General features: G+C 37.9%; 1 non-coding gene across 1 annotated transcript; it reads right to left on the minus strand.

The window, feature by feature from the left end:
• Nucleotides 1-522: 522 nt before the first annotated feature.
• Nucleotides 523-627, minus strand: LOC117081815. The gene has a single exon (XR_004436298.1). It is a non-coding gene; the product is annotated as a U6 spliceosomal RNA (small nuclear RNA).
• Between the last annotated feature and the right edge of the window lie 11579 nt (nt 628-12206).

The raw sequence follows: 12206 nt of genomic DNA on the forward strand, positions 1-12206 counted from the left end.
AAAAACAACAGTTGCATTAGCAGCACTTGTGATTTTATTCCTAACAGAAATCAGAGAAATGTTCATATAACATGTGATTGTTACAGTAGAAACCTCAAAATATATTTTATATATTAATGACTTTAAAATGACTACAGTTATTATACTTATTGCTATATCTTATTTAAAATATTTGATACCTTTATTTCAATATATTTGATTTTAAAAACTATTTATATAAGCTGGGCATGGTGGCTCACGCCTGTAATCCCAGCACTTTGAGAGGCTGAGGTGGGCAGATCACGAGGTTAGGAGATTGAGACCATCCTGGCTAACATGGTGAAACCTCATCTCTACTAAAAATACAAAAAACTAGCCGGGCATGGTGGCAGGCACCTGTAGTCCCAGCTACTCAGGAGGCTGAGGCAGGAAAATGACGTGAACCCAGGAGGCAGAGCTTGCAGTGAGCCAAGATGGCACTACTGCACTCCAGCCTGGGTGACAGGGCGAGACTCCATCTCAAAACAATAAATAAATAAAGCTATTTATATAAAATGCTTCATGAACTTTCATGTTATCCTTGTGCAGGGGCTATGTTAATCTTCTCTCTATCATTCCAATTTTAGTATATGTCCTGCTGAAGCAAGTATCAATGTCATTTTTAATATTATATATTATATTTGTTCACTAATATTCTGAGAAACATCAATATACTTCATCAAACTGAAAAAGTGGTCTATAGCATAATACAATTTTGAGATCCCCAGCTCCACTACAGAACTCTCCTCTTTCTCTCATACTCCAAATTTGATACCAACTTGACTTGTCCTCTGTACTTTCAGACTATATCTCAAATCCATCAACTTCAACTAGTTTTAATCATTTCCACTACTACTGCCTTAGGTCAAACACTTGTATTGGCACTACCGCAATAGCATTTTTATCAATCTTCTTGCTTCCATCCTTGATTTTTATAGCAATGCAATCTCATCCGGGGGTGATTGTGACCCTCTACTTGCCAAGGACATTTAACAAATCTGTAGACTTTTTTGGTTGTCAAATGTACTGGGGTGCTACTACTGTCAATTAAGTAGAAGCTAGAGATACTGTTAAACACCATACAATGCATAAACCCTACCTACACAACAAAAATTTACCCGGTCAAATGTCAGTAGTGCCTAACTCGAGGAACCCTGCTCTATAATCTTCTCCACATAATGATCATAGTAATATTCTTTAAAAAAAAACCCCAAAACCAAAAAAATGAAATGCAAGGCAAATCCATTTCCATTTATGAAAGGGATTTCATAAATCCCTTTCCGCAGATTCCCATAACATTTACAAGAAAATCCGTTACTCCTGTGTCCTACAAAGTCTTCCATGTCCTAACACCTGACTATGTCTCTGAATTTCTCTCTGCACTCACTTTGATCCAGCACACTAGCCGTCCTCTGATTCTAAGAGACCCCATGCTTTTTCTTCACTTAGAGACATTTGATATCTAAATTATAGAATTTAAAATATTCTACTCCCAGATTTTTTTTTTTTTTTTTGGCTTACTCATTTCTTTTGGGTATCAAAAGTCACCCCTCCTAAAATAATAGCTCAGGATGACCTAGGAAACGTAGAATGCTGTTGTAGTCCAGATAGTTCTTCTGTGAACACATTCAATCCACGATCATCTTAATCCACTTTCAGAGATTGAGACTGTTTGAAGCTGAGCTGCTGACCCTAAGAGGGTTCAACTGGTTCATAGTTCCTCCTAAAGTGTAACCTATTATAAGTCCAATCCAGAGTAAGGATGGTCCATCATCAGGCTTTTCTACTAGGATGACATGGCCTTGCATGGCTGCAAAAAGTCCAGTTTAATCTTTTAAATCTCTCAGCTGTCCTATCTCCAACTTAATATACCAAGAGATATTATACTCTGTCTTAAGTCTGCAAGTGATATAGTTTGGATATATGTCCCCACCCAAATCTCATGTTAAATTGTAATCCCCAGTATTACAAATGAGGCCTAGGGGGAAGTGATTAAATTATGGGGGTCAATTCCTCATTAATGGTTTAGTACCATTCGCTTGGTTCAGTCTTCACCACAGTGAGTGACTTGTCATGAGATCTGGCTATTTAAAACTATGTAGCACGTCAATCTCTCTATCTTACTACTGCTTTCTCTATGCGATGTGCCTGCTTCTCCTTTGCCTTCAGCCATGATGGTAAGCTTCCTAAGGCCTCCCAAAAAGCATGTACTGACATTATGCCTCACAGCCTGCAGCACTGTGAGCCAATTAAACTTCTTTTCTTATTAATTATTCAGGCTCAGGTATTTCTTTATAGCAATGCAAAAATGGCATAATACATCAGAATTAATAATAAAGAGAAAAGCCTGAAGTAGGAGGAAAAAAACAGCTATAAAACTGATACTATGATCCAAATATTCTTGATACAATTAGCAGGAATAATGACCATGGTAATAAGAATGAGTAAAAATGTTTTTGAACAGAACACTGACTGAGTCTTTGTATGTGAATACAAGAAATTAATAAAAAAGAGGTCAATGTAAGTGATTAGATTTGAAAGACCTAGAGTATAACATTCATGGAGAGGGTAGAAACATTCATAGAGAAGGTACATTTTTAGTAGAATTGGTTTGCCCTATTTATTTGATAATTCATTCAATCAGTGTGTGTGTTTAATACCTGTTATATGCCAGCCTTTAATCAGTGTGGATTGCAATCATGATTAAGGGAAGATCCTGCCCTTCAAGTATGCAAATTCTATTGGGAAAGACAGATAAGTTAATAGAAAATTAAAATGCAGTATATAAGGTGGTATAATAAGGATGAGTATGAAATATCACAGAGGAGGAGCAATTATCTCAGGAAAAAGAAACCTGAAGGATGAGTAGAAGTTAGCTGGGAGGTAAAAGGCCCAGTTTGATGATTGCAGAGAAGGAAGCATTTTAGCCCTAGGGAGCAGAAAATATTGTTGACATCAGGACTTTTAGGTAAGCACAAATCACTCAGCATGTATAAGAACTATTGTTACCAAAATACCTGAGGTTTGGTCTAGGTCCTGCTGCTCATGGCACAGAAAGCTAATCACTGAGACAGCAATTATTGCCAAGGAAGAAGGGATTAATTGGGTGCTGCGGCCAAGGAGATGGGAGATCAGTCTCAAATCCATCTTCCTAATTGACCCAAACAAGAAGCTTATATTGCAGAGAAGAAATCTAACAATGTGTAAGAAAACAGGAACCGGAGAGGGGCAAGGAAGCATTTATGATGAAGGATGGGTCTAGCATCTCATTGTCTAGATGTGATCTGGTGAATTTCACTTCTTTGATATCTTTTGTGAGAGGTCTGATGCTCATTTCCTGAGGAAGAAACTCAGATAAAACAAATGTAAGTTTCAAGGTTTAAGGCCCTATTTCTATGTTTATTTAAAAACACTGTTTATGGGATTATTGGATTTGTTTCACTATGATATGAGGTAAATAATAATAATAGAAAAAAGCAGGTTAAAAATCTTGTTTTGAGAAAGCAAAGCAAGATGACCAAATAGAACTCTCCGGCAACCACTCTCCCTGCAGAAACACCAAATTGAACAACTATCTACACAATGAAGCACCTTCATAAGAGCCAAAAATCAGGTGAGGACCACAGTATCTGTTTTTAACATCATATCAAAAAAAGAGAGACCCTGAGGAGGGTAGGAAAGACAGTCTGCAATTGCTTACACCACCTTCCCCCATCTCTCAGTAGCATGTGTGGGGACAGAATCTGTGTGCTTGGGGGATGGAGACTGAAGTGGGTATGGGACTTTTTATTGAAACTCTGTGCTGCCCTGTCACAGCAGAACATGACATAGGGCAGAATTCTGTCAACGCCTACAGAGGGAGCATTTAGAATAACACAACCTAGAGAAATATACTCCTCTGTTCCACTGGTAAAGATCTGAGTTCAGGCTGGCCCCACTAGAGAGCTAAGGTGCCATGCGGTCATAAGTAGATTTGAAAGGCAATCAGACCACAGGGACTACAGTCCTTGGACAAGTCCTGGTGCTGTGTTGGTCTTGAAGCCAGAGGACTTGAGTTTCACACAACTCAGTGAGACACAGCTGTGACAGCCAAGAGAGAGCTTGCATCACCCCTCCCTTAACTACAGTCAGTGCAGCTCTCAAAAAGACTCCTAACATTTGTGGGAAAGAGAGGAAAGAGTAAAGAGAACTTTTCCTTTTCACCTATGGGTACTAGCTCAACCATAGTAAAGCATCAAGCAGATTTCTGAAGCCCCCAATTCTAGGCCCTTGCGCCTATATCACATTTTCTGATACCCACCTCCATACACACCCCAGCCTCTCCCTACCCTGCCCCTGAACCAAAGGAGAAACTGTAGCCCTCAAGAGAAAGACGCTGTCCTGGTAGGACGCACCAACTGCTGAGTAAAGAGCCTGTGGACCTTGAAAAATCATTAGTGGTAGCCAGGCAGTAGTCATCATGAGCCTTGGGTGAGACCCAAGCCTGTGTCTACTCTGCAGGCTTAAGGTGTGATCTAGCACAGTCCCAGCTGTGGTGGCCACAGGAGTGCTAGCATCACCCCCCAACAAAACCACACAGCCCATCATGGAGATGGAGACTCCTTCCGTTTGGGGGAAAGTGAAGAAAGACAATGAGAGACTTTGCCTGGTAATCCAGATAATTCTCCTGGATCTAACCCAAGCCCACCAAGGCAGTAAGTACCTCTATGAGTCTGCAGCAGTCACATTGTTACTGGGCTTAGGGTACTCCCTAGAACAGATACAGCTGCAGTGACCAAAGACACGATTCACAAACTTAAATTCCCAAATATCTAAAAGGCCTTCTGAAAAACCATGGGTACAAACAAGCCCAGACAATGAAGATTAAAATGAATGCCTATTTAAACTATTTAATGCCCGGATATCAACAAATATCCACAAGCATCAAAAATATCCAGGAAAACATGACTTCACCAAAGGAAGCAAATAAGACACCAGTGATGAACTTTGGAATGACAAAGATATGGTATAGTTCAGACAAACAAATAAAAACAGTTATTTTGAGAAAGTTCAATGGACTGCATAACACAGAGAAGAAATTCAGAATCCTATCTCAGAGAGATTTAACAGAGATTAAAATAATAATAAAAAAGGAGAATTTCTGAAGCTGAAAAAATTAAATTAAACTGAAAAATACATCAGAGCCTCTCAATAGCACAACTGATCAAGCAGAAGAAATAATTAGTCAGATTGAAGATAGGCTATATAAAAGTACACAGAGAAGGACAAAAAGAAGAAAAAGGAAGGAAGCATGCCTACAAGATCTAAAAAGTAATGTTAAATTAAAAAAATTAAAGTTATTGGTCTTAATGAGAAGGTAGAAAAAGAGACTGGAGTAGAACATTTATTCCAAGAAATAACAACTAGAAGTTTTTAAATCTAGAGAAAGATATTAATATTAAGTCACAAGAAAGTAATAGAATGCCAAGCAGATTTAACCCAAATAAAACCGATTAAAGACATTTAATACTCAAATACCCAAAGGTCAAGGAAAAGGAACAGTTTCTAAAAGCAACAAGAGAAAATAAAGAAATAACACATAACAGAGCTTCAATACTTCTGACAGCAGACTTCTCAGTGGAAATATAACAGGCCAAGAGAGTGTCATGACATATTTAAAGTGCTGAAGAAACACAATTTTTCTCCTAGAATATTATAGCCACTGAAAATATCATTGAAATATGAAGAAAAAAAATTAAGGTTTCCAGACAAACAAAAGCAGAGTGATTTTTTCAACACTAGATATCTCCTACAAAAACATTGCTAAAGAAAGTTTTTCAATCTGAGAGAAAAAGACATTAAAGAGCAATAAGCAAACATCTGAAGGTACAAAACTCAAAGGTAACAGTAAGTACACAAATACAGAATTCTCCAACACTATAATTTAGTGTGTAAACCACTCATACCGTGAGTAGGAAAACTAAAAGTAAAACCTATCAAAATAGTAGCTACAACTTTGTAAAGGGATAGATAGTATAAAAATACAAAAAATAAATAAATAAAAGAAACAACTAAAAAAAAGCAAGGAGTAATGGAGTTCAACTGAGTTTTTATTAGTTTTCTCTTTGCTTTTTGTTTTATAATCAGAGTTAAAGAATCATCAGTTTAAAATACTTGGTTATGTTATTTGCAAGCCTCATAGTAATCTCAAATCAAAACACCTACAACAGATACACACATACACACAAGCAAGAAATAACAACATACTACCAGATAATATCGTCTTTACACAAAGGAACACAGAAAAGATGGAAGGAAAAAAGAAGACCACAAGATAGTCATAGAACAAATAACAAAATAACAGTAGCAAGTCCTTGCCTATCGATAACAACATTGAATGTAAACGTAGTAAACTGTCCAATCAAAAGGCATAGAGTGACTAAATGGATAAAAAACAAAATCCAGCTCTGCTGATTAGGAGAAATTAAATTCAACCATAAGGAAACACATAGAATGAAATTAAAAAATATAAAAGATATTTTATACAAATGGAAAACAAAAAAGTAGAAGTGGCTACACTTTTACTAGACAAAATAAATTTTGAGACAAAATTTATAAAAAAATACAAAGAAAATTACTATATAATGATAAATGGGTCAATTCACGAAGGTATATAACAATTATAAGTACATATGCAGCCAACATTAGAGTACCCAGATATGTAAAACAAATATTATTAGAACTAAAGAGAGGTAGACCCTCCAATAAATAGCTGGAAACCTCAATACCTCATTGATATTGTGTCTGGAATTGGTGGGTTCTTGGTCTCGCGGACTTCAAGAATGAAGCCGTGGACCATCACGGTGAGTGTTACAGCTCAAAAAGATGGTGTGTCCAGAGTTTGTTCCTTCAGATGTTCACATGTGTCCGCAGATTCTTCCTTCTGGTGGGTTCGTGGTCTCACTGGCTTCAGGAGTGAAGCTGCAGACCTTTGCCGTGATTGCTACAGTTCATGAAGGCAGCATGGACCCAAAGAGTGAGCAGCAGCAAGATTTATTGTAAAGAGCAAAAGAACAAAGCTTCCACACTGTGGAAAGGGACCTGAGTGTGTTGCCACTGCTGGCTGCGGTAGCCTGCTTTTATTCCCTTATCTGGCCCCACACACATCCTGCTGATTGGTCCATTTTACAGAGAACTGATTGGTCCGTTTTGACACGGTGCTGATTGGTGTGTTTACAATCCTCTAGCTAGACACAAAATTTCTCCAAGTCCTAAACAGATTAACTAGACATAGGGTGCTGATTGATGTGTTTACAAACCTTGAGCTAGACACAGAGTGCTGATTGGTGTATTTACAATCCTTTAGCTAGACTTAAAAGTTCTCCAAGTCCCCACCTAAATCAGGAGCCCAGCTGGCTTCACCTAGTGGATCGCACACCGGGGCCACAGGCGGAGCTGCCTATCAGTCCTGCATCTCGCACCTGCACTCCTCAGTCCTTGGGTGGTGGATGGTACCAGGCGCAGTGGAGCAGGGGGTGGCACACGTCAGGGAGGCTCGGGCCACACTGGAGCCCACTGTGGGTGGGCTTGGGCAAGGGGGGCTGCAGGTCCCAAGTCCTGCCCTGCAGAGAGGTGGCTGAGGTCCCGCAAGAACTTGAGCAGATGAGGGCAGGCCAGCAGTGCTGGGGGACCTGGCACAGCCTCCACAGCTGCTGGCCCGAGTGCTAAGCCCTTCACTGCCTGGGGCCGGCGGCAGTGGCCGGCCACTCTGAGTGCGGAGTCTGCCAAGCCCGTGCCCACCCGGAACTCGTGCTGGCCGGTGAGCACTGCATGCAGCCCTGGTTCCCACCTGCGCCTTTCCCTCCACACCTCCCTGCAAGCAGACGGAGCCGGCTCTGGCTTCAGCCAGCCCAGAGAGGGGCTCCCACAGTGCAGCAGTGGGCTGAAGGACTCCTCAAGTGTGGTCTGAGTGGACACTGAGGTTGAGGAGGTGTCGAGAGCCAGGGCTGCTAGCATGTTGTCACCTCTCAATATGATCTGACTCTGTGTCTCCAACCCAAATTTCATGTTGAATTGTAATTTCCAGTACTGGAAGAGGGGGCCTGTGGTAGGTGATTGAATCATGAGGGCAGACTTCCCCCTTGCTGTTCTTGTCATAGAGTTCTAATGAAGTCTGGTTGTTTGAAAGTGTAGCACTTTCTCCTTCTTCTCTCTCTCTCTCCCTCTCCTGCTGACCATCTGAAGATATGCATTGCTTCCCCTTTGCCTTCTGCCATGCCATGATTGTAAGCTTTCTGAGGCCTCCCCAGCCATGCCTCCTGTACAGGCTGTGTAACTGTGAGTCATTTAAACCTCTTTTCTTCATAAATTGCTCAGTCTCAAGTAGTTCTTTTTTTTTTTTTTTTGTTGAGACGGAGTTTCGCTCTGTCGCCCAGGCTGGAGTGCAGTGGCCGGATCTCAGCTCACTGCAAGCTCCGCCTCCCGGGTTTACGCCATTCTCCTGCCTCAGCCTCCCGAGTAGCTGGGACTACAGGCGCCCGCCACCTCGCCCGGCTAGTTTTCTGTATTTTTTTTTAGTAGAGACGGGGTTTCACCATGTTAGCCAGGGTGGTCTTGATCTCCTGACCTCGTGATCCGCCCGTCTCGGCCTCCCAAAGTGCTGGGATTACAGGCTTGAGCCACCGCGCCCGGCCTCAAGTAGTTCTTTATAGCAGTGTGAGAACAAGCGAATACACTCACTTTCAGCATTGAATAGATCATTCAAACAGAAAGTAAACAAAGAAACATTGGACTTAATCTGAACTATACAACCAAATAAATCTAATAGATACTTACTAATAGATATCAACAGCTATAGAACACATATTCTTTTCCTCAACACTTGGATAATTTTCAATGATAGGCCATTTGATAGGCCATAAAACAAGTCTTAAAATGATTTTTACAAATAAAATCTTATCAAGTGTCTTCTCTAACTGAAATATAATAAAACTAGAAATCAATGACAAGAGAAACATTGGAAACTATACAAATACATGATAATTAAACAATATACTGCTAAATGGCCAATGGCTCAATAAAGAAATAAAGAAGAAAGTTATAGATGTTCTTGAAACAAATACAAATGAAAATACAAGATACCAAATCTATAGGAGATAGCAAACCAGCATTAAAAGAAAAGCATATAGCAATAAGCACCTACATCAAAAAGTAGAAAAAATTCAAATAAACAAGCCAAAGATGTTGCTTAAAGAATTAGAAAAGCAAGAGCAAGCCAAATTCTGAATTAGAAGAAGGAAAGAAATAATAAAGATTGGAGAACAAATAAATGAAATTGAAACAAAAAAGTCATTAAAATGAAAAGTTGGTTTTTTGGGAAAAAAAAAAAAAAGAAATACCTTTAGCCAGACTATGATAAAAACAGAGAAGACCCAAATAAATAAAATCAGAGGTGAAAAAGGAGACATTACCGCAGACCACAGAAACTTACAGGTTTATTAGAGATTACTATAGGCAACTGTTTGTGAAAAAAAAAAGAGAAAAATCTAGAAGAAATGAACAAAGTCTTTGACACACACAACATATCAAGATTGAATCATAAAGCAATTCAAAATGTACAACACGAATAATAAGCAATGATATTAAAGCTATAATAAAAAGACTCCTGTTAAAGAAAAGCCATGGACCTGGTGGCTTCACTGCTAAAGTTCACCAAATCGTTAAAGAAGGATTAATGCCAATCCTATTCAAACTATTCCAAAAAATTAAGGATAAAATACTTCCAAACTCATTCCATGAGGTCAGTATTACCCCCAAACTAAAATCAGACAGACACCACAGAAACGAAAGTTAAGGCCAATATATCTGATGAAAATAGATGCACAAAATCTCAACAAAATTCTCAGCAAACCATTTAAAACACATTAAAAAGATCGTTTATTATGACCAAGTGGGATTCATCCCAGAGATGGAAAGATGGTTCAACATGCACGAATCAATCAATGTGATATACCATAGACACATAGACCAATGGAACAGAATAGCGAGCCCAGGAACAAATTTACATGTCTACAGTGAACTCATTTTCAATGAAGATGCCAAAAACATACATTGGGGATAGGATAGTTTTTTCAGTTAATGATGCTGGGAAAACTGGAATCCATATGCAGAATATGCATATATACTGGCATATAGAGAATGAAGGACAAAAAAACATTCAATTATTTCAATTGATGCTGGAAAACCATTCAATAAAATTCAACATCCTTTTGTGATAAAGGCTCTAAAAACTGGGTATAAAAGGAACATATCTCAACACAAGAAAATCAGTCTATAACATATCCACAGCTAGTATCATATTGAATGAGAAAAAAAGACTTTCCTCTAAGATATGGAAGAAGACAACGATGCCCACATTCAGCAATGTCATTTAGTATAGTACTAGAAGTTCTGCCTAGAGCAAAATTAAAAAAAGAAAGAAAGAAAGGGCATCCAAATGGGAAAAGTAGAAATCGTATTATACTTGTTTGCAGATGATATGATTTTATAATTGGAAAAACGTAATGACTTCTCCAAAAAACTATTAGAACTAGGAAACTAATTCAGTAAACTTATAGAATACCAAATCCATCCAACATGGATGAAACTGGAGAACATTATGTTAAATAAATTAAACCAGGCACAGAAAGAAAAATTGTACATGTTCTCACTCATATGTGGGAATTAATAATTAAAACAATTGAACTCATGGAGATAGAGAATAGAATGATGGCTACCAGGGGCTGAGAAGGCTATTGGGGCCAGGGGAACATGGGATGGTTAATGAATGCAAAAATATAGGTTAAATGAATAAAATCTTATATTTGATAGCACAAGATCTCTATAGTCAATGATAACTTATTGTATATTTTAAAATAAATAAGAGTGAAATTGGAATGTTTCTAACATGAATAAATGATAAATGCTTGAGGTAATGAATACCTCCATTACCCTGATGTGATTATTACGTACTGTATGCCTGCATGAAAGTATTACATGTACACCGTAAATAAAAACACCTGTTATGCACTTATAATAATTTAAAAAATGCACGTTTTAAAAAAATTATGCTTGGATTTAATTTTGATGACTGAAATAATTTGTTTTGGTATATGCCATTACCTAACCAAAAGTAAATAAGTAATTGTCCTACAAAGATAAGATAGCCCTTTAGCAATAGTATGTTTTTATATTAATGGATTTATCATTTTCATTTTGAGATGAGCTACTCAACCTGAAGTCTGAATAGAAACCTTAAGTAGTTATAAGAAGTTATTGTACATTTGCCTTTATGACTTGGCAAAATGAATGTGGACTTTTGAACCCAACAAATTGTTGCTAAAATCTCAGCTCTACTTTCCTATATTTGAATGTGAGCAAACCATTTAGTCTTCCAAACTTGGGTATAATTTCTAACTAGACTATCTTACTAATGGTTATACCATAGAAAGAACTAAATGAGAGAGTTCCTGACAACTAAGGAACATTGAAAAATTATAGATTCAAAAGTCAGCCTCTGAGGCTTCTAAGAAAATAAATGAAAGAAATTTTAAAAAGCTACAATGGAAAAAAGTCATTTCGAAGTGCTAGCACTAGTCACTAAATTTCACACAATGAATCCTGACATTGTAAACTATATGATTCCTCTTGGGATTTCACACATGGCACACAAACTTAGCAAGGGGTCACTTATCTCTGCACTCATTTTCTCATGCTATGCCTTTGAAAGTGTAATATTGCATCTGCCACCTTATCAATTTTTTTATGCTATTATCTTTTAAAATGCCCTTTTAAATATCTTCAGTCTAAGATTATGACCTCTAGTCCCTGAATGTTTAACAATAATTTGCAATTCAACAGTCTCAATTCATTTCTAGATCATAATCCAAAACAGCCTCTGTGCCGCTAATTATTCCAGAAACAACAATAGAGAAAAGACATAATAGTGATATCATTATTTGAAAACATAGCACCACTGCCATTTCCCAAATCCCTAGTTCAAGTGCCCCAGGTAACTGTAATCAAGTATACTTAGACTTCTAGTCATTTGAATATACTTAATAAAGTATCCTTGTTTTTCTTTACAATTAAGGTCTCTTTTGACATAACTGAGTTAAAGGACTTAGCACAGTAGTATATTAACTGAAATAAAGCACAACATAAAATAAAAA

This window comes from Trachypithecus francoisi, unplaced genomic scaffold (genome assembly GCF_009764315.1).
Source record: "Trachypithecus francoisi isolate TF-2019V2 unplaced genomic scaffold, Tfra_2.0 Lachesis_group8, whole genome shotgun sequence".
Taxonomy (NCBI): domain Eukaryota; kingdom Metazoa; phylum Chordata; class Mammalia; order Primates; family Cercopithecidae; genus Trachypithecus; species Trachypithecus francoisi.